The 24877-nt window shown below is 37.0% G+C and overlaps 1 pseudogene; it reads right to left on the bottom strand.

Annotated features, from left to right (window-relative positions):
* The window catches only part of LOC121330721, a 42012-nt pseudogene that overhangs the window by 6239 nt on the left and 10896 nt on the right, over window positions 1-24877 (bottom strand).

Raw genomic sequence — 24877 nt, 5'->3', positions numbered from 1 at the left:
ACACACACAAGACTATGTATAACCAGGCTCACTTGCTTCTATGCTGTTTTTAAAAGTCTGTAGACAAAATGATAACTGCACACCCATTTCCTGGTAAATATTTTAAGTGTGGAATAGACTTAACCTAGTTCCTCTTGCAGATTGGATGCAGTGCTCTGCGGCATTGTGAAGCATTTTTTTGTTGCAATTTACTGTTGCATTTTCATCTATTTCCTTCAGGCAGCTTTTACATGACATGGTGATTTTTTCAAAACTGTTTAAAACATGCTTAGTAGGAGCAAGCAATCTGCATTTCCAATGTATCTGTCTCTATTTGTCGATCGGACCATCTATTGGTGCAGGGTTCTGTTCGGGTTGACTGCACAGCTAAAACACATTCTTAACAACAAAAGCAGTCCCACCCCTAGAACTCCCAGCTACATCTACCAAGTGCAGCATTAAAACGTTATGGGTAGTATTGTAGGGTCGCCAGCGTAGATTGATCTAGGCATGGTCACAAGTCATAATTAGAGTTATGGTTATGACTTAAATGAGGATATGATATTAGATGCTGCGACTACCTAATTTAGGTATTGTGTTCCTTACCCATCGAGGGAAGGTTCAGGGGTCGCATATCACGTTAGAGGCAGACGCTGGTTTTGTGAAACCAGATTTTCTTGGCTCACCATTCTAAGCCTATCCCTTAGCCAACACTGTCTGCTGATCCTTAACAGTAATATTTATTTAATTAACAAGTCAAGACATTTTTTTAGTCTTTAAACACCCTGGGCCTTGCAGCCTCAGCCCCTTGGTTCTAACAAGAAAAACAATAAAACACACACACACACACACACACACACACACACACAGGTACATATATATATATATATATATATATATCTATATATATATAATTAATATATATATATATATATATATATAAATGTGTAGCCCCATGGCATGTGAGGAAGCTTGGCATTGCTTTTTTGTTTTTGAAATCGGCTCCTTGTCCCTGTCTCTGTTTGTCTGTCACCTGGGCAATCAGGATCTTTCAGCATGTCCATGGCTCTCTAAATTGCCTCCCTGATAACAGCTTTCAGCTGTCTGCTGCCTCCCCTCTTATTCAGCCATGTCTTTCCATCAGCGCGCTGCTAATATTCAGCATATTTCTTTTTCAATGCAGGAAAATTAAAATGGCTTGCTCCAAAATGAGTGGTGGCCACTTTTGTCAAGGTTGCTTTCAGTACCTGGGTGTAAAAGAAGGCTGGGTGCCACAAAAGGAGGTCACATACTCCCACACCAGGAGGTCACACACTCCATCTGTCTTTAAGCCTGCCATCTGAATTCAGCTATCGCAAACTTGCTAATAGTCTGGAGCAAACAGTTATCCCATTTCTTTCCTTGGTATGGATCTTTCTAAATTATGCCCTAAATGTGTGAGATTGTTTTATTCATACTATAATACTCAGTTATGGAAAGGTGTATAGTTTAACCACTTCACCTCTGATTCTTGGCAAGTGCATCCTCCCTCATCAGAAATCTTCTGATTGTGAACACTGATTCATTAAACCCACTGTAACATGCTCTGTCATTAATTTGCAGGAAATATGGTGTGGTAGCATTTTAAAGAAAGCGGAGAAGTCGCATCCTGTAGCTGACTCACCCTTCCTCAATGGTAAACCCATTCATTATGATGGAATTAGTGATCTTAACCTTCTCCTTGATGGAGGAGGCTCAGATGGTTGAGCGTTTGATGGAAGATTTCTCAAACACATGACAGGCAGCACTGATGATAAGAACATAAGAACATAAGAAAGTTTACAAACGAGAGGAGGCCATTCGGCCCATCTTGCTCGTTTGGTTGTTAGTAGCTTATTGATCCCAAAATCTCATCAAGCAGCTTCTTGAAGGATCCCAGGGTGTCAGCTTCAACAACATTACTGGGGAGTTGATTCCAGACCCTCACAATTCTCTGTGTAAAAAAGTGCCTCCTATTTTCTGTTCTGAATGCCCCTTTGTCTAATCTCCATTTGTGACCCCTGGTCCTTGTTTCTTTTTTCAGGCTGAAAAAGTCCCTTGGGTCAACACTGTCAATACCTTTTAGAATTTTGAATGCTTGAATTAGGTCGCCACGTAGTCTTCTTTGTTCAAGACTGAACAGATTCAATTCAATTCAAATCCTGTCTGCATATGACATGCCTTTTAAGCCCGGAATAATTCTGGTCGCTCTTCTTTGCACTCTTTCTAGAGCAGCAATATCTTTTTTATAGCGAGGTGACCAGAACTGCACACAATATTCAAGATGAGGTCTTACTAGTGCATTGTACAGTTTTAACATTACTTCCCTTGATTTAAATTCAACACTTTTCACAATGTATCCGAGCATCTTGTTTGCCTTTTTTATAGCTTCCCCACATTGTCTAGATGAAGACATTTCTGAGTCAACAAAAACTCCTAGGTCTTTTTCATAGATTCCTTCTCCAATTTCAGTATCTCCCATATGATATTTATAATGTACATTTTTATTTCCTGCGTGCAGTACCTTACACTTTTCTCTATTAAATGTCATTTGCTATGTGTCTACCCAGTTCTGAATCTTGTCTAGATCATTTTGAATGACCTTTGCTGCTGCAACAGTGTTTGCCACTCCTCCTACTTTTGTGTCGTCTGCAAATTTAACAAGTTTGCTTACTATACCAGAATCTAAATCATTAATGTAGATTAGGAATAGCAGAGGACCTAATACTGATCCCTGTGGTACACCGCTGGTTACCACACTCCATTCTGAGGTTTTTCCTCTAATCAGTACTTTCTGTTTCCTACATGTTAACCACTCCCTAATCCATGTACATGTGTTTCCTTGAATCCCAACTGCGTTCAGTTTGAGAATTAATCTTTTGTGCGGGACCTTGTCAAAAGCTTTCTGGAAATCTAAATAAACCATGTCATATGCTTTGCAATTATCCATTATCGATGTTGCATCCTCAAAAAAATCAAGCAAGTTAGTTAGACATGATCTCCCTTTCCTAAAACCATGTTGACTGTCTCCCAGGACCCTGTTACCATATAGGTAATTTTCCATTTTGGATCTTATTATAGTTTCCATAAGTTTGCATATAATAGAAGTCAGGCTTACTGGTCTGTAGTTACCTGGTTCAGTTTTGTTTCCCTTTTTGTGGATCGGTATTACGTTTGCAATTTTCCAGTCTGTCGGTACCACCCCTGTGTCAAGAGACTGCTGCGTGATCTTGGTTAGCGGTTTGTAAATTACTTCTGATACTGATACTATCAGCACCAACCTGCAGAGAGGCAAACAGGAACAGAAAAAGAAACAACACATTTTATTTTTAAATCCCCAGATATAAACTGAACGGGAATGGAAACCCTTAAGGACATGCCCACAGCAACTTCCATCACAACAGCAGATCTCAATCATTTGTGACATATTTACAAACTTGCAAGTGATGTTTTCACCAAGAAATAGCTCTGTGAAATATTACTTTCTAAAATCAAGAGGAAGAAAATAGTCAAGTTTTATACAGCTAGAAGACACCACACTTGCATCCTCAGAGGTTTTTGCTCCTGCAAACAGAGACGCTGACTCACCATGCTTTGTTCAGAGATTTCCGCTGTGGGGTGGACTGGAAGCTCCTCATGGGAGCCTGGCGGAATGAAAATTAATGTATTAACTAGAAATGGGGGGGTTTGCAGCCACCACACTTCTTCTGTGATGATCTATACAGAAAGTAGATTCAATACCACACATGTTCTTACAAAATGTTACTTTAAAAAAAAAAAAAAACGTTCACAAAAATATAACCCTCGCCGGTTAACCAGAAATCCTACCTTTACCGTTGGCAAACTTCAAAATTTATATATATATATATATATATATATATATATATATATATATATATATATATATATATATATATATATATATATATAAACTAGGACCTTAAAAAAGTCCAAAGCACTTTTTCATGTTTCAGAGGCTCTAACCTGGATCTGTTTTTTTCTGGTTCTTTTCTGAGTAATTTTTTGTCTTCTGGGAATTTGTGGACGCAGAGAACTGCTTCCGAACCAAATATGGAATCAGTTCCCCTCGGATGGAGGTGATGGATCTGTGAGGAAAGAAAATATTTAAATCCAGACTACATACAATTTATATTGGGCTGATAATTTGCAATCTCCTTGACAAACTGGAGCAGCTGAGAAATAACTTCCAAAAGGTGTAGCATTCTGTTGCCGCCCCCACCCCCACACCCCCAATACAAAAGAAAAAAAATACTACAACTTAGTGAAAAGCTAAAGATGAAATCTCTGTGCGTGTCCAGTGGCACTGGAGAACAATTTTTAAAGTGGGGGTGCTGAAAGCCATTGAACAAAACTGTAAATGCTGTATATGATGTAAGCAATGTAAAGCCAGGGGGTGCTGCCACACCCCCAGCACCCCTAGTTCCAGCGCCCTTGTGCGTGTCCTGTCCCTGTTAGTTGACACTTAATTAAGATGTCTAAAAGAAAAAAAAGGGGGTGGAGGGTGACTGGCATACAAAAGGCTCAGTTCTGAACTGATATCTCAGAGAAACAATGTCTTGAAACCCTGGGGGGGAAACCCCTTTTCTGTGCAGGTCATGTATCATCATTTCTTCAAATTTAGCCTAATTAGTGCAATATGTGTAACTGTCAAATTGGGTCAAATCACAGTTTTGTTTTTGTTTCCATTAAACATATTGTTACACTCAGGAGTTTGGACTGGGGCTAGTGGGGGTCCAAAGAGGGGGAGTGTGTGCAAGTGAGGGATAATCACTTGTTGCCGATATGGCTAATATCCATGCAGAATTTTACAAGCCTGTACAACAATCACAAGAGTAAGGATTAAAAAAAAAAAAAAAAAGACAAAGTTAATTTTGCTCCACTGTATATACAAGTTCATGGTTCCCTATCAAGTTAAAAAGAATCAGGGCAAATAATGTTTTTAAAATTCCATGTAAGCCTACAGGGTCTTGTTAAAGCCCTCTGATTTTATTTTCTCTCCCTTCACTCTTCTTCTTCTTAGCTTCTTTTCAGGGAGATTAGAATTTCCATGTGAATACCAAGAAAGAAACAACAGCTACTCTGTCCATTTTGTTCTTAAATGCTCCACAGTGGAGCAACTGAGAGAGAGAGAGAGAGAGAGAGAGAGAGAGAGAGAGAGAGAGAGAGAGAGAGAGAGAGAGAAAATCTTCAATAAAAAAAGTGAGTACACTTTATACAAAAAAAACAAACAAACAAAAAAAACAAAAATTTAGGCCCTACGTCTGGGGAGCGGATTAAAGAAAATTATATTTATATCAGGAGGACACTAAATGAAAATGTCAAAGCACTGGGAAGAGAAGGGAACAAATGGCTCCAGAAAGTATTTATGTACACCAAGTGAAAATTCCTACTCGGAAAAAGGAAAAAGGAAAAAGGGGGCTATGAATGGAGCTAATATGCTCCCAAGTTAATGCCACCTGCGCTTATTTTCAACGGCACTTAAAGAGGCTGTTTGGGATTTCCCACAATGTGAGTTTAACAAGCACAAAGGGATAGGAGAAAGGGGTGGGGGTAGAGGGAATGGTGAAAGCAATTACTAGCCCCGGTTTCACATTCAGACCAAGTCCACAGAACTCCAATGTCATTTAAAGAATGCAGGGGCAGGCAGATGTTAAAAGGACTGGTACAACAACAACAAGAATTGCTTTTGTTATTGCCAATGAGTAACTGGGGTCTTTTACCAACACAGCTCCGGTACCCTGCATACAGTAAATCTAAAAGTAAAGATAAGCAAAGACTCTCTCAGCAGTCTGGGGCTTCCTCTTGCTGTTTCTAAAGTGTTGTTAAGTCATTCCTAGTCAATTTTGATTTTTCTACAGTGAATTTTCTATAATCGTATTATTTAGCATTACCTTTTAAAGATGCACAGTTTGAGAGTAAAAAAAAAGCGACATGCAAGAGAGAGCTTTGGATCCTCCCTATGTTAGTAGGAACTGCATAACATCAAAAGTAAATAAACAAAAACTTCAGCTTTACTTAAAAAACAGAAACAGAAAGGTAAGGTTGTGACAGCCTTCAATTTTAGCCCGGCAGAGGCCTCTATGTGACCCGTTCAAGAGTGACTACCTGTTTATGCTCAGTGTGCACAGGTTCTGGCTAGGAAAACGTTGTTCTGCCAGGGCCTTATGACGGGTTAGTCTTCAGGAACACCAGGAAACTAGTCAATAGTACAGTAGAATATTTCTATTTGAACTCACTTGTTGTCTGCTAAAAAGTCAACCACAGATTTCTTCAGGCAGTAGAGATGGGCGTCAACTAGACCAGTTTTAATATACATTCTAAGATGTCTGAAAATAAGAACAACAAAATAGTTAATGACCAACACTAGGACACAATATTGTCTTAAGTCAGGTTTTTGGCCAACTGAAGTTAGTAATAAGGTTTGGGGTTTTATCCTTAAAAAAGGACTATGTCCTATGTTTTAGTTTAAAAGTATTTCCAGCCTTTCATTATTTGTCCTGTACTTTATGATGACTTTGTTATGAAAAGCACCAAATAAAGTAATTGTGATGTTGTTGTATCAGTCCATTGTCCACTACCAACTATGCAAGGCCTCCCAACAGCTGCCATAGCAACGCTCACAAAGCTCCTGCTCACACAACTGGCCAAACATCATTGCAAGACCCCGCAAGCATGCGACTGAGACAACAGTGTTCGGAGACCCTCCCTCTGAAGACCCCTCACAGCTGCTGGGGGGGGGGGGGGGGGGGGGGGGGGGCGTCAGCATAATTAACCCAAGTTAAGCCCAGAGACCAAGTGTTCAGTAATTCTTTCCTTACAGCTCGGATGGACCCAAAAGGGACGACACCTACACCTGCAATGATTAATCTGCACTCTGATCTTTGAACTAACTGACATCTGGCCACAGCTTGTTTGAGAGTCATGGCCCAGTTGGGGCATTGCGTTTCCTTTTTTAAACTGTGGTGTATGCGACCCGTTCATCATTGAAGATTTTGTTTTTTAATTAACTTTGTGTTTGTGTAATTTACTTTCTGTTCTCCAAAGCAGGTGCTACACTCCAAATAAGCAAGCACTGAGCAGCATCTGTGAATTCCTAGTGTTGTCATTGATGGGTGACTTAATTTAAAGTGATTGAAAGTTTTATCATCTTCAGAACTTTGTGTACAAAGACATCAGTGGTAATCCCCCTCAATATCCAATTACTCTTTGAGGACAAAATCAATCTACTAATGCACTGTGGTCTCATAATGAGTTATGAAAATGTCAGGGGGGCCAACAGTATTTCCAACATTTCTTTTTTAAGACTGCTGTTTGACACATTCTTTATCTTTTTTTACGTAAAGGTTTTAAAATATATTTAAAAGTATATATTGTTTTTGTATAGGATGTTCATTTTAAATGGATGTTTAAATGTGTCTACCTTTTTTAACTTCCCAGAATTTAAATAACTAAAAAGACAGAAGAGCTGGGACTTCAGTGTAATTAAAAATCAACCGCAATCATTAAACGGAGTTCAAAATGACATTTCTGCAAAGGTTAAAAAGATCAAATTCAGTTTAGTGCGGTCTTTGATGTAAGCTACACTAATCTCAAGGACTTTTAACATAAGTATATTTTATGTCGGACTCCCCCATTGATCCTAAGTGTTCATGTTAACCGCTTTGTATTGCCTGGAGGTGCAGTTGCTTTATTTGTGATTTTTCAAGACCAATGTGCATCTGCAGTGTGCTATTTTGTCTGATCTCCCAGGCCTTTCTTTAAAACAAGGCACCAGGTCTCAAGAGGTTCTGCTGGGGTAACTTCCTTTAGAAGGTGGATAAAAAAAAAAAAAACTAAAATCGCTGGTCATTAAGACCACTCAGAGATATTGCAAAAGTTGTGTTCAGCAGCAATGAAGCAAAAGAAAACCGTCAAACAGCAGTATTTCACTCATATCAACTGGCTTTCATTTGGTCAGTGAACACCATGACCACAATGCTTTTAAAAATGTAATGATTAATAAAACCAAATACAAGTCAATTATATAGCAGGTATACTAGTAGATCGGAGTGCAAAAATTCTTAAATATAATGCATTCTTATAATTCAAAAGAATGAAGATGGGATGTTTAAATGAAGCACAAACTGAGTTAAAACCTAAGAAAATTAAGTAGCAAAATTTGATAAAGGCATTAGAACCGTACACATAAGTTCAAGGCCAAGGTAGCTACAGTGACTTCATAGCTAAACATTTCTTTTCATATAACTTACTATTGCTGTAGTCTCCCAGAACAGTCTTGGAATAAAAATAAAAGTTCCCTTTGCTGATGAAATATAGAACAATTGAATATGTTTGAGAGACAAACAGAAGATTGTGCACACATTGAGAGCTTCCCAATGTGTTTACTCTGTTCCACCATTAACAGACCACCAGAGAAGGCAGTGCAAAATGAGACCCTGAGCTTCAGCTGCTGTTGGTGAGCGGTTTGCTTTCTTAAACCTGGACTTCAGCTCCCAGCAGGAGACTCACCAGATGGTTATTAATACTCCATGCTGGGATAAGATGCTGGGATCTTTGCTAAATCCATCAGTTTAAGGGGTTTTGGTCCAGCGGGGGTGCTTCTGAACCCAACATGTCCCAGGAGAGACCAGGACCCACTGGCAAATCCAATTCCTCTCATTAGTGTCTCCTACAAATCACTCAAGCTTTGTTGCCTTTTTTTTAAGGATACAGCAAATCAGAATTTAAAAGTTTTCATCTAAATAAAGGCAAACAGATTTAATAGGAAATAGGAGAAAATTAACAGGAACTCTGCCTTTCTGCACAATATTTGACCCAGAATGTTTGGCAAATAATTTGAGCCAAACCATGCCTGGTGCGCTTTCTCAGTGTCTTATTATCATTGGTTATTTTATACCTGTACAGCAAATTGCCGCAGACAGTTTGGTGACTTTGCCATCACATTCCTGCTACAGGCTACATGCTGCACTACCGTCAATGCATAGTGTAACATTTTCAAGTTGCCAAAATATATTTTTTTTCATAAGGGCAAAACCAGATTAATATAGGATTTTGTGTGTGTTATTTTCTGAAGTAAGGATGCAATATATATAAAAAAGAAAATAATATTTATACTAATAAAGTAGACCCAGGTAATAAACAACCTCAACAGAGAGACTAGTACACAGGCCTAGCATGTAACCCCCCACCCAGCCAAATTATTTAATGATAAACACAGCAGCGGCTCTCTTCTAGTTTTTAGCATCAGGGTCCTGTTCACCTCAGTTTTTAATGGGTATTTTTGGCTGGAAGAGGGGACCGTGCATCATTGAGCCACCCACGGTGAAAGAAATTCCCAGTTGAGGGTGTTCACTCTGCATTCCTGTCTGCTTTGCATCACCCAGGAACATCCTCCATTGATGAGTACCACATGTCTAACATGTGGTATCTGTACATCTCACACAAACTCACAAACAGGCATGAAGAATGCCCAGAACCTCTGACCCCCTTCACAATGCCATGCTGCTGCTTCTGCTGCTGCACACTCTATACTAGCCCCAACCCCCGATATTCAATTCAGTGTCTTTCTTCATCATTTTTGGGCTGGGTGGGGAAAGGGCAAAAAACAAGTTTAAGTACTGATATATAATGTGCTGAAAAAAGTAAAGCTGTTATAATCCTCCAGTAGCTTCACAATCCTTATCTTATAAAACTGATACTGAAGAGCATAACAGGGGCTATATGTGACTAAATAAGCAAGCAAATAAAATCATGGTCAAACAGAGCTAGGCTGCAACACAGTTAGGTTTACAATTTTGAGATGAGGAGTTCTAACTTGAGCTTTACTTCAATCTCTGAGACTATGTGCTTCTGTACAGTGGAAAATTCTTTGCTTCACCACTGGAATCTGACAAGGGGAATCAATAAATGATTCAGATAAAAAGGTCTCAGACCAGCATGGGGTTGGCAGGGTCCACAACACAAATTCCAGCACACCGATGTTCAGAGCTCTACAGCACTGTACTATACTGTACGACCTTTATTTTACCCTGAATAGGTTAGGGAGGCAATGTTACAAACCTAACAAAGACAGTCAGCTTCATTACCTTAACAAATGGAGTGTGCTCTTCAGCTTTAAGTTTGAGTCCTGTAGGACTTATCCAATCCAGAAAACAAATCTACCTGAGACATCCAGACCCACGGACGGGCAGTAAAGCCGGTGGGCTGTTTGACAGGACTGTTTTTATTAGCGTTAGAAACATATGCACCCATCAGAACAACAAGGTCTTAAATAGTTACGACAGGGGCATTTCAGGAGTGCTCTAAGTGCTGTGAAATAACTTCCACCCTGGAATCATTTCATAACCTAAAACATGCTCTGCTTTTTTTTTTATCAAAACCTTCTGTAAAACGAACAAACGGGTTGATTCAAATGACAAACAAATAAGAAATGGCAGCTGTATTTTTTCCAGTGCACTGGTCATTGAATGAGATGGTCCACACTTGTGGTAAGTTTTATAAAGTGTTTTTTAACATCATACAGTATTTTTCTCTTTCAATACATAATCAAAATGTTTTCCAGTTTTAGTGGACATGACTTTGTTTTGTACATAGCAGATTTATATGCGACCTACTTTACACCCAGATTAGATTTGCTATGCAGAACAATTTGTATATTTCCATATGCTCTAAATTCTTCCAAACTTGCTGTATTATTTTCTTTGCAAGTTGAGGACACAAATACAGATTTAACCTGCTTTCACAGAAGCTCCCAGCTAGAAAAACACATCTTGGCAGGCTGTTTAGTCCAGCCACCACCATCTGAAGTTGGTATTGGTTTACTTTATAGGCATAGGGTTTTAACTGTAGCACTTTCTTTTAAATGTTAGTTACATATCCCTCATCATTTATCATAACAAAATAAAGAAGCAGTAAATATTAACTTTGTATAATTGATAAATAAACACAAATACGATATTGGGGAACTCCCAATCTAATAAAAATGTACTAGCATAAACACGAGGCAAACAGCTCTACATTGCAATATACAGAAAGCGAACCACGGTCAGTTGAGAAAAAAGGTTCACTAAATCTTTAAAGAGTGCATTTCTGCCTGGTAGAAGAGCATATTTTGACAAACAGTGTATGACACAGTGATTTATGTGAATTTCCCCAGCACCTGTGCCCTGCTGAACAGAACTCCCACTGATACAACAGGCTTTACTGGGGGGTCCTACAACAGAAGCCTGTCATTTTTTATAAGGGCTGCCTCCTCCAGACCTGCACCAACAGGTGCTTTTTATTGACTGTTCTTCACATGCAAAACACAGAAGAAACAGCACTTAACTCTTTATTCCCTTGAGGTTCAATCTAACAAGCTGCTGGCAGACCTAAAACTCTTAACAATAGAACATAGACATATATATATATATATATATATATATATATATATATATATATATATATATATATATATATATATATATATATATATATAGTCACTGTGTCCACTCAAATTGTTTATATATATTTTTTATGAGTTATACAAATATATTCATATTTATATTAATATTTAACTGGCTTCAATAGCTGTTTTTTTTTTTTTTTTTTTTTTTTTAATGTTCTGGAAAACAAAAATAGAACCAACGTGATTCAGTACATTACAATAATATATGAATAATATCATTTGATTATATGAGGGACATATAATCTGCAATGTCCAGCGTTGCAGCCTTAGCCACTGCCTGAGAGGTCCACAGTGTTGCCACTGGAGCTGCCCTCAGTAGAGGAGCCCCAAGAAGGGAACTGTGGGGACGCTGGGTATAGGGGGTAGCACCTGGGATTAAACAGGCGACCCCAAACAGAAGCCCAGGCGATATCATGGGGGCTGAACATGTGCTCCCTTACATAAGTCCCAAGGTAGGTAAGGAGACAACGCTGAGGCCAACTGGCATCAGGAGGCATTTAGATTTGGTCTGGGTTAGTAAAGACAGCCCTGTCCGCTTGGTCTTTGATAGAGGCAGGTTGAGCCTCAACCTGACCTTGGGATAGCTGTAGCTCCTTCCCTGGCACTCGGGATAACTATAGCTCCTTCCCCTCTGGTACTGGGGATGTCCGCTCCTCCCTCCCGGATTCTGGGGACTAACACAGCTCCCCTGTTAACAAATTTACACAGTCAAATGTAATTTGTGATAAAACCTAGTTATTATTTTTTATTTTCTGTTATTTGTAGTGGTGTGAGAAGACACATTTCTGCAGGTTTTATGTGTTTTATTTAAAATACTGTACACTGAATGAGGTGTTAAATATATTACTCTATAAAATGGACTGGGGGGGGGTTCAGTAATATATATATATATATCTTTTTTTTCCAGAACCACACACTTTTTTTTATTTGGCCTTAGCAAAATGTGCTGTTTGTTTTCTGTTGGCTTGTGATAAATAACAAATGCAGAGCTGAGCAGCAGAACAAACCTCTAGCCTGTAAAAACGTTCAAACACTGGGCTTTGGCACAAAGGATTTAGCAGACGGCACAGATGCTAGATAATAAAGTGCATTCAATTTCAAACGTAAACTATACATTTCACAGGTGTTTTTTTTTGTGTACTGTGCTGAATATAATAAATTGCACATTAAAGAATAAACACATTTACATGTTTATCTTTATCATTGCTACTATTTTATTGTTTGTTTTTTTCCACAAAGTTATTTAGTTAAAAGAAGATTGCTTTACAGAGCATTACAGTGTCTCTAACGTGAATCGTTTTGCATATTTCTTTTTTTCAAGGGACAATTCCCCTGTCATACTTGAATTGTTTGGTGACTAACCACCCTCCGCACCCTCACCCCCCAACTTCCTAAATCCCAGACAGGACACTGTTTTTGGTCGATTTTAAAGGGGTTTAACAGACATAATGCACTTTTCTATTTCTCTCACAATGGGGACAAAGCCAACTCCAGCTCTGTCATGGAAAGAGTCTGTGTCAACATTAGCACAGTGAAACATGAAAAACGAAGGCCTTTGTATCTAAAGTTGTTTAAATAAAGACAGGAAGGATGGTTACTATAGACTTTGGAGAGGGGGGAACGCATTCTATATGGTTGTATGGCTTATTGGCTCTGTCAGATGTTGAATACCACTAGTTGTTGGGTGTTAATATTCCATAACCAAATGCAATTAGACCTTGCACAATCATTGAATTTATATCAACTCCAAAACATATTAATATTTATGACTGAATAACAATTAAATGATCTTTATAAGTGATAATATAGTGCAAGTGTGTTAGGACTAGAATAGGGATTTCCAACCCTAGTCCCAACCCTAACCCTGGAGAACCCAAAATCTTGCAGGTTTTCTAGGTGTCGTTACATCATCAATGGCCAAAGATCTGGAACAGCTGTTAATCTTGACGAATTAAGCCAATAATTGGTGCAATGAAGTAACAGAGCTTGGTTGAAACGAAAACCAGAAGATCCTGTAGCTCTCCAGGGACAGAGTTGGAGACCCCTGGTCTAGGGCTCCTGTTTTATGGATTTTATTAATTTAATTTTTCAGTGCTTATTTTTAGATATTGTTGAGTTACATTTTTTTTCAGGGCTTTTTTTAATTTGTTTTATATATGAAATTATTGTTTTCGGTTGCTTTTGGTTTTTGTTTGTGTCACAATTTCCAGTGTTTTTTCTGTGTTTATTGAACACGCACCAATTTCATTTTTTTTGTATCAGGGATGTTTTTTCAGTAAAAACCGAAAGTCAGAACCCCTAATTATGTCATATATAACTATTTGAGAAAGTGAAATCAGTGTAAAGAAGGCACTAGCCAAAATGTTTACCTACTTGACGTAGAGCCTTACAAGTTTTACCCGAGAATCTGTGATCAAGTGTTTTTAAAGTGATCTATTAGAAAACATGTTCAGTCTTTAAGAGATACGCTAAAACACAAGAGTGCATCATGACCACTATTGAATTATTTCTTATTTCTACATGAAGGGAGATGTAAATCAAAAAGGAAAAACAACTAGAAAGAATTAAACAATAAAACTTTTTAAACTCTGCCAAACATCCAACTCTAGAGTATTGCAAGATACCATGAGAGAGAAATCTGCAGGAGCTTTCAAGCTGTAAAATCAATTAAAGGGTCAACTAAAATTACATGTGTAGCATGGCCACAGCCAAGGCGAGCGATTGCAAACATGTGGAAATGGCAAGCAGAATCACCAGGAGGATCACAAACAGCTTACCAGTTACTGAGCTCCTCGGAAATAAATCTTGAACATATCTAGACCTGTCCTCTGCCAGTAACAAAGACGACCAGTTTTGATTCAATTCCGTGTCCGACGTGCTACGGACAGATCTTTGTGTCAGCACAGCAGCAAGACAACACTTGACCCAGGGGTACAGAACCTGCTAACAATATGACTTCACACACCTGTTGGGTAGGGTAGTGGCTCCCATTTGTTCCATAATGCCATTACAGCATAGCCCTTTTAATCCCCCCTTGGATTGCTTTGTGTGTGTGTCTATATATATATATATATATATATATATATATATATATATATATATATATATATATATATATATATATATATATATATATATATATATATGTATATCAATGTTATGTATTATCTTGTTATGGCATTAATCATTTTCTAAATTATTCCTATGTTCTGGTAAATGTGTACAAATGTTCGGAGCAAGACTACAATCGCAAACTATAAATGAAACAATAGCAACGCTGTTTATTTGACAGCATGTCTGGATACACCTGGATCAGAAGTTCGCACATCTATTTAAATGGCAGGTCAATTTCCAGACAGAAGTGCAGCAAAGGGAATCTGAGCAAACTAATCTATTCCCTAATTACATAAATACACATCCTAGGCCCATGAATTGACCTCTTCATGGAGTAAAATGTTTTATAGTATCCAGATTTTCACTGTGTTCTTCATTTTATAATTATTATTTTATACTATACTAGAAGACCAGGGAGGCTATTTTGATGGGCACGTTGGCCAGTACAGCCACTATGTTGAGGAAAGAGCAGATTGCACCAACTACTGTATGATGCCCATTGTAAAGTCACTGAGATCCTTCTGATTTCCTATGCCAGTGTACCAAAAACTGGTTTAATCTCATAAACAACTGACAGGAAATAACCCACTTACAGTACAAAGCCAAAACATTTTTTGTGTAGCAAGAGAATATAAAAATAATATGCATCTGTTTTAGTTACTTATTATTGCAGCTTCTACCATCATAAACATGTAAATTAAACTAGTTTTTCCCAAATTTGCATATACACAAAGGCCAGATACCCATGGCAGGCATGACGGGGTACAAATTGTGTGCATGTGGCTGATCTGTGTGTGTTTGAACCATGCAGAGGACCATGCAATCACAGCTGCCATGGTCTGCCTATTTAAAGCCACGATTTACTGTCTGGTTCCCTGAAGTATTTACGAGCTCCCAGAGACAGCACACAGGGGCCTTGCTCTGCACAAGTGATAACAGCTCAAACAGAAACTTCCGGACCGGCAGCAGACAGTTTGTACAACAGGAGGCAGCAGACAACACAACACAAGACTTTTATAAAGATGGGATTACTGTATTTTTATTTCACTATTCACCTGCTTGGGAAGATGGGGTGAGTGTATTGAGGTACCCCTTGATCATAGATTAAACCCCAGAAGAGAAAAGTTGAGGCCTCAGCAGAAGGCAGGGTGTTTAAATAAATTCAAGGCCAATTAGCCATTATGTAATGCCTGTGCAGTGAGTATTACTGAGATATAATCATATACGTTTTGAATGGTGCATTTGTGTATTCTTTTGGAGGAACCATGTATCAAATGTGAATCACAATCATGTGTCAGCAAGTTATCCAAATATGGTAAATCAATAGGAACTATAAACCAATAGGAATTCATTTAAAATTATTCTCCGTGCAATCAAACTATAAGCAGTAATCCAGACACCACATTTACAATGGAGGTCACCAAACTGCTTGCAGAAACTTAATTAAGGTGTAAAGTGTTTTTTTGTTGTTGTTTTTTTTAAATTAGAAAACAAATTTAAGTGTTTGAAATTCAATTTAAAAGACCAGTAATAAAGACCAAATAATTGACTGATAAATATTGATTTACCAACAAATAAATACATATAATTTACTAAAATACATTGATTGCTTGTAAAACTTATTTTTAATTTGTTGTTTACTATTTGATACTTAATCAGCATATATTAGAACTACTGTCATATCTACCTATGATATACAGCTTTTGTTACTGACATGAACATCCCATGCCTACAATCTCTTGAGACTCTCTATGTGTCAGATAGAGCAGATCCAGTTTGGGCACAGCAGGACACGTGTCTTTCCAAAGAAAATTGAACATTTGCAATAGAACGCTTCAATAATAAAGCTATTTGAATTTTAAAAAACATGTCGCGGAATATTATTAACAGCAGACGGCCAGAGAAAAATAGCCTGCTCCTGCCAAAGCAGAAGCAAATCCTACACTTGTTGGAATCATTTTGGGGTCTGGGTTGGATCCAATATGTTTTTATTAGCAATCCCACACAACATCCCTCAGGTGTACAGTCACATATTGCAATTCAAATAGAATTACATAAATATGAAGAGAAATATTTGGTTTTGTTAATAAAAAACAATAATTATAAAAAAAAAAAAAAATGTTCCCACTCGGCATAAGTTCCTACATTCGTTAAACTGTGTGAATAAAAGGGTCACTGTTTTTACAGGCCTGCTAGTAAAGCTGTGTATTTATTTTTTAATAAATCAAATAATAAGTAGGATCCACGAAGAGAGACGCTTACTTGCGCATGATGGATTTCCTGATGACAATTTCCTCGTCCAAATCTGCCTCGTTGGCCATAAATAGCAGTCTCTTTCCTGAGCTGTCAACCCCAACAAAATCCCTTTGTTCCCCCACGGCAAAGAGGGGGAGTTTCAAGAGTAATTTTCAACCCCCATCAGGGAAACTGGTGTCCATCATACCCCAGTGGCCAAAAAATAAATAAATAAAGCTGTCAGTTTGCTATTTATCTGAAAAGATCTTCCACATATTCCTTTACAATCTCTTTACCCAAGCATCTTAAAACCATGACATCAGTCAGATGACCTGAGCGCAAACTGCAAAGGAGATGGAGTTGGTCACTCTGTTGTGTAGATAAGAGAAGTGATCATGCCAGCTTCTAATACCACACATGCAAACCTCAAGCAAGTACACAAGTTATCACTCACCTGTCTTTTTCTTTCCTTTCTGCCCAGGAACGGTCTCTGTGAATTCATGTGTTTTACTCATTAGCATGGACAGTGTGGCATAATGGGCACAGAACAAGTCAACTACTTTGTGTAAGGCGCCACCTGTGATCAGGTCGCAGCTAACAACTAAAATATCTGACTGCAGAGAAAAACTGAAAAAAACATAAATGAAAGAGATCTGTTTATTCAATTCTAAAACCAGATAAAGATTATCTAAACAAAACCGTTTTCTAAATATGTAGTCACTTTGCCAGTATCGCTTTTGTGGGGGGTTGGGAGGGATTCCAACCAAGAGGAAAGACCAACTATGATGACCTATGAAGTATGTATTGTGAGATTCATTCGATTTTTCCACCGAAGCAGCAAAAAGTATGTTTGATTTTGAGAATTTCTGTTGTCTGGATTTTTAATCACACCATAAAATTGTACTCCTAAATTGTCTGCATGGTGGAACAGTACAATATCACCAGGATTACTGGTTATATATATATATATATATATATATATATATATATATATATATATATATATATATATATATATATAAAATAAAATAAAATAAACAAAAAAAAAAACAACCAAATAACAACATTCATATCTTAATGTTTTTAGCTGTAAGGATTAGTTTTTCAGCAGTGTCAATGTCCTCAAGTCTACCTCCTTCCCCAGTTGTTAGATAAGGGCCTCTTTAGTCGTTGAGTGCTAATGAATGCTTGAAATGTAACCTTGTATAAATATCATCAAACAAACAAACAAGCAGTTGCTTTTTGACAAGCACTCTTTGGACTCATCAGTTACAAAAAGCAGCTGTTCCTGGCCACACAGATTGAACACATATGGGAAGACTTAATAAATAATAATATATTCATTTTGTTTTGAAGAGTTAAACTGAAGTTTACATAAAATTTGTGTCACATGAAAAAATAAAATCGATTGCTGCTTACCACCCTCCCCTATTTGGAAAAATCTTTTTAGCATAGAGGGCTGAGATGTAGGTAATGTCTACAATAATATTTTAGACTATCACCATAAATCCTTGTTATAATGTCTATCAGAGTATTTGGAAGAAACTAAATGCTCCTGTACAGAGAGTATGGCTTTGTGAAGTTATGCCCACATTTTCAATTGACTAGATCAGCTTGGCCAAACTCCTGTTTGAATACCCATTCAACAGAGATGCACAATTATGTTGCTTCAACCAGCTCTGCAGAAAACATACTGTACCACAGCAAGTTAACATATGCAATTAAAGGACACTTCAGGATGCAGATGCTGTAAGACATGACCAACATTGCTACATGTGATCAATAAAACAAACATAAATAAGCGTTCGATCAGGGGCAGACTGCCTAATCTGCTGTGTAAACTGACCCCATTTTGTAACAAAAAACAAAAAACATATCATTCTTGCATCATCAGAATGGACTACTTGAAGGTAGAATCAGAAAAAGTAGCTTTACTTAATTGTTCTTACATTTTTTATAACGGTTTAAGAATGGCTAAAACCACAAACTTTAATAGAAAAAAATATATATAGTTTGTAATATTATTTAAAGCCTCAAGCGCTCACATAGATAAGAAAATAGTAGAGCTACAAGAGACCCAGGAACTAGGAGGGAATATGGCAATAAATTACATTGCATTTACCATTGTTTCTGTTTAAAATGTCTGGTTACCATCTGCTCTGCCCATCTAGCCCTGATGAATAAATAAACACACCAGCGCAGTAGAGGGGCCCGTTAAACAGTCTCGCTCTATAAAGACTGCTTCACTGCAGGCCTCTCCAACAAGGCATGCAGTGATGTGACATACAGCTAGCGCGGCTTGGGAAAGGCTGGGGTGACCAACATATCATGCCAATGGACTTGGGAGATCGAGGTACAAATAAGGGGCTTCAAACATTATTGTTAAGAGTTTCACCTTCTACTTCTATTTTATAATATGTTTGGGAAATCGAATAATGTCTTAACCTGATTTTACCAGCTGTCTATACATAAAAACAAACTACACCAAAATCATCAATCCACAAGGTCTACTAATTCTACCTGATCAAATAATTTGTCATGGTGAACAGTGTGTTTGTAAATGATACAAATCCTAAATGCTGAAGACTGAAGGTGTCTATTTACTATTTTGGAAACAACTTCACAACTGTGCAATCTTTGAAAAACAAAAAACAAAAAACAAAAAAACAAAACGAGATCCTGAAACAGTTAGACTATCACCTTGAAGGTTTTCAACTTCTGAATTGTAAAAAAAAAAAAAAAGAGCCCACACACATATACTAGCTGCCCCCCAAACCTTCCTGGTGAGACCACCCTGAGAGAGAGAGAGCGAGGATGTTGGCCTTTCTGAGTGAGACAGTAAAGGTTACAATTAGCGCCATTAGCCAACTGCTGCCTTAGGCTGAAAGTGAACCAACGATCCACCAGGACTATGGAAGATCAAGCAATAACATTACAGGATCCTTCAATAGGCATGAGACAGTCTGATATACGTTAAAGCATTTGTTTGACTATCAGAGATCTATCAAACATAAATAAACATAGTCTGACACAATGCAAGATACCCCAGTTTACTAGATATTTAACTATTTTTTTTGTTTCTGGGTAGTAAGTGTTATTTCCTAATTGCTTATGCCTCAAAAGTACAGAAAATGACTATTATTCCCCACAAAAATTGTGTTACATAGTGTTGTAATGTGTGAGTAGAGGCAAGCCAAAGTAGTCAGCAAAATAAAAAAGCTTGTTTGTTGGGGAGGATTTGCAATTACTGTACAATCCAAAGTTTTTAGAGTTGTAAGACTGTATCTTCTTGTCTTTGGCAGGGTGTAACTCTCTGAAGTACTATAGTCTGTGAGCAAGCTAACCAGGAAACTCAGAGTTGGTCTACTGTTGTTGAAGATGGCTATTGAAGCCCACAGGAAGCTATACATGAAGCTATGTTATACTGTACAGGGATGAACAACACAATACAATGAGGAACTAAGATTAACTTTACTGTATACCTCTTAGTTTAATCTGACGGGGTGCAGCTCATTCAAAATTTAAGGGCTTTTTCAGTTTTGGCCCAGGGACTTATACATGAAGCTATGATATACAGGGATTGACAACACAACTGAATGACACACTTTAATATCAACCTTACTGTTTAACCTTCAAACAGAGGCACTTATTACATAGATTGGAAAATTCAATTGATCTAAATACTGACACTGTTTTTAAATCATTCAAAAGGGATACAATATCAAGAAAATAAAACATCTGACAGTGTATGTCAGTCTCTTCAGTTAATGTAAAAACTCATTTTTTACATATATATATATATATATATATATATATATATATATATATATATATATATAATATATCATATCAATGGTACCATTCATTTGATCTAAATACTGAAGTACTGTTTTTTTAAATCATAGTTCTTTACATATCAAGAAAATACATACAGTCTGACAGTGTATGTCAGTCTCTTTAAGTAAAAATGTAATTTTTTACATTATATATATATATATAATATATATATATATATATATATATAATATATATATATATAATATCTATATATTTACCATTAATTGATCTAAATATGACACTGTAAATCATTCAAAAATACAATAGATTCAATTGATCTAAATACTGACACTGTTTTTAAATCATTCAAAAGGGATACAATATCAAGAAAATAAAACATCTGACAGTGTATGTCAGTCTCTTCAGTTAATGTAAAAACTCATTTTTTATATATATATATATATATATATATATATATATATATATATATATATATATATATATATAGTTACCACGGTATTACATTGACTGCTGTTAAGATCATTTGACCCTATTGTATTTGTACTATAGTATTTGCATTGTACACTTGCACGTTTCATCTCCCACAATGCACTGAACAATGAATGTAACAACCATGTGAAATTTCATTATTTGTTTCCAGGGCTCATCTGTCTTCACATTGCAGTTTTTCATGGGTAGGTACTGCTTGGAAAAATGTATATATTTAATCGCAGGGCTAATCCCTATATTTTTAAACAAAGACAAATATGTGCACGCAATACAAGCTGGGACTAGCTATTGGGAAATTTTGCGAAGACTTAAATGGATAGAATTTCAGAATGTTCCCATTTTTAGGAAATGCACTGATCTTGTGTCTTATCTCTGCATTGTAAAAGGTAAAGTAGGGGTATACAAATACACTCTATATTAAAACTCAAATCTAATGTTTTCATTCAACATAAAATACACTGACACTCGTAAGACATGGTAAGATGCTACATTGGTAGCCAGATACAGTATAATATTTTCACAAACACATGTACTCCAGGCCTGGCTAACTCCGGTGAGGATTCAGTGAGCGTTCTGACATCATATGTTTAGAGAGCAGAGGGAGCTGGGTTTTCAGCAGGTGAAATGAGGCGATTCATTCAGCCAGCCAGGAATGCATGGATCAGTGATCTCTCAGCAGCACACGGGATCTGCTTCTTCAATAGCCCTGCTGACCTCACTCTTTCCACACAGGGACCGGGTTAAACCTGGGGCGCCCCTTTTCTATGGCTCATTCAGGGCCCCCATGTAAAATACTCTGAACAGAGACAGTCTGTGAAGGCCTAACAGAAAAGTGCTGACCATGACTGCTGCGTGTTTAGAGATCTTAACTCTGCTGCTTCCTTTTTATTTATTTTTTTATTTTAACTGCTTAACTCACAGACTTCATAGAGTAGCACTGTTAATCTATAAATCACTCCAGTTTCCGTCTGGCAAAATCCCTGCATCATCCAAACCTGAAGTGGCAAGACCCAGTGTCTATCATAAACCCTTCTGATGCCCATCATTGATCCAATCCTCTTTTGTTTCACTGAGATGTTTCTGTTAATAGTTGCACCTTAAATGATCACAACTGAACAAGCACTAAAAAGCAATGTTTATTTATTTATTTTTTAAATCCCTGGGGGTGGGGGGTTCTGTGCAGGGGAATCTGTTTATTGTATTATTTTTGTGGCTAGGTATATTTTAAAATTTACAGAAAATTCTGCAGCTATTGCATCACAAACTACTTTTTTTTTATATAAATATTTTATTTGAAATAGTCTTTTTATTATATTTTTTTATATTATTTTAATGTTTTATTATGCTGTGTGTATTACATTTTCTGTAAAGCACCTTGGGGTCTATGATGTAAGGTGCTATATAAACGAAATAAATAAATAAATATGGTTCTGTTTATTTTTACACTCAAACAACCCCTCTGGAGCTTGGCTTCGATCCTGGCATTTTCATCTACATAGCATGTAACCCATGTCCCTATTCCTGTCCAAACATGTATCTAAAATGGCAAGTAAAAAAATAGCTCTGTCTGTGTGTGGGATTAATATATGTATTAAAAAAAACAAAAAGGATCAATACAGCTGCTCTTGACCCTCTATTTAAAAGTTTTTGACATCAAGAAGTAAACAGTCTAGATTAGGGTAAGCATGCTACCCAAGCTGCCAAATAGTGATCTCTACCAAAAGTCACAGGTGCTGCTTCAGATTTTGGAAGGGAGTCATAATCAGGGGATACAGAAGCAGGCACATCACTCAAAAATGCCTTATGCTTTCCAACACTGGCACAACTTGAAAGGGAAATGCTATGTAGTGATCAAGGTTTTGGTTTTATTTTCTGCTGGGATCCTATTTTCTGCTCTATGGAATGTAATAAAAAAAAACTTTTTTTTCCCCCCACTGTAAAACTTGAATACTGTGTTACTGTACATATAATGGCTTTTAGTTTTTGCAAATGAACAAATATTGAATACCTGTCTGAATTTTGAATGGATATTCCAAGATGACAATATCATGTTTGTCCCAGTTTGTTGTGAGTATTGTAAGCGCTTGATCTTTGGTGAACTGAAAATTATACCACTTGCTGACTAAAGCCCATGTACACCAGCTAAAATATTCTGGCAACTTGTCAAGCCACTTCTTGTAGGTTACTTAAATAAAGACAGTTGATATATTGTGGCTTGAGCCATTTGACACATGACTTACAAACATCACCTACAGCAAACTGTTGCCCGAAAGTTGCCTCTGATATTACATGGAACCTTGTGAAATCAATGCCACTACAGGCAATGTGTGTGTGTGTGTTTATATGACAGGTTTATAATTATACAAGATTATAATGTATATTAATGTGCACTCTTTTCACATTCTGAAGCAGTTAACTGTACGAACAGTTTTACAGATACTGAGCTGTATGTGAAACTTAAGGAACAGCCCAATTCAGTCAAACTTCTCTGTGTGTGTATGTGTGGGAGGGGGGAGGGGGGGAGCCAGTAACAGTCATGGAGCCAGTAACAGCACTGTATAAACATATAAACAGCTTCACGATTTATTAGCAACACAAAGCTGATTTGATCAAAACTGTCTCAGGGACAGATGGAGCACACTTAGAATTGTGTAATCGTATCTCAATTTGGTGTGATTTACAGCCCCTTAGTCTCGCTACCTTTCCCCCCCTTCCTAAACAGGATGTCTGCCAACCAGCTCAATAGCAGAAAGAAAGAAATAAAAACAATTGCAGTTAATCTTTTAAGTGCAAGTCAAAACAAGTATGTCAGTTGAATACCCCTCTCCCTGATCAAAACTGTTCTACTTCCACTTTACAAAAAGCGTGGATGGTAAAGAGATTTGGAAAGGTATTTCTTAATATTATGATACTCTCTGATACTTGAGCTAAAGAATGTCCTGACCAAGTGTTATCACATTTGGATAAGTGGTTTTTGTGACTTTTTGCTGTGTTGTAGATCAAAAGCATCTGGAAAAATACTCGATTTGCCACTTTACTGCAAGACCAATCAGCAGTGAGTACGCGTAAAGGTCAATATGGTTCCCCACACTCTATTTGTGGAAGGTCAGCACGATCACACATTTTTTTGAGTCATTGTTTTATATCTTGTTCTATATCCAGAAAGCCAATAATGTTATTAAATTGTGTTCCACTGACAAGATATTAAAGAATTAATGTTCGGAACAAACATTTAAATTGGGAATCTGTAACCAATCAAAAAAGCCCTCTATAAGAGCGCTATTTCGGTTTTATAAAAAAAAAATATATATATATATATATATATATATATATATATATATATATATATATATATATATATATATATATATATTTTTTGTCTGTGTAAAACTGTCTGTGTAAAAGGAAAAGGCTTACAATAAATATTGAATATATTCAAGTGTACACATCTGTACAGGCACTAACATCAAGTTGATATCTATATCTGTCATCCATATTTGTTTGCAATAATTCATATTTGTATAGCATTTAAACCATGAGCTTCACCGTTAGCCACCAATTCAGAACACTGGAGAATTGTTCCTAAAGTTGGCAATTTCACTCAATGCTAAAACTATATTCATAGAAAAACTCCATGTTGTCTTCTAAACATCACATTGCCATTCACTGGTGTGTAAAAAAGTGTGCCTCAAAATAAAGAAAAACAAAATCACTCTGATTTAATAAGATGGAACAAATCCAATGTGCAATGGCCTGGAAAGGAAATTTCCCAACTGT

This window comes from Polyodon spathula, chromosome 18, assembly GCF_017654505.1.
Source record: "Polyodon spathula isolate WHYD16114869_AA chromosome 18, ASM1765450v1, whole genome shotgun sequence".
Lineage (NCBI taxonomy): Eukaryota > Metazoa > Chordata > Actinopteri > Acipenseriformes > Polyodontidae > Polyodon > Polyodon spathula.
Note: the sequence above shows the minus strand (reverse complement) of the source record. Positions and strands in the feature narration are given on the sequence as shown.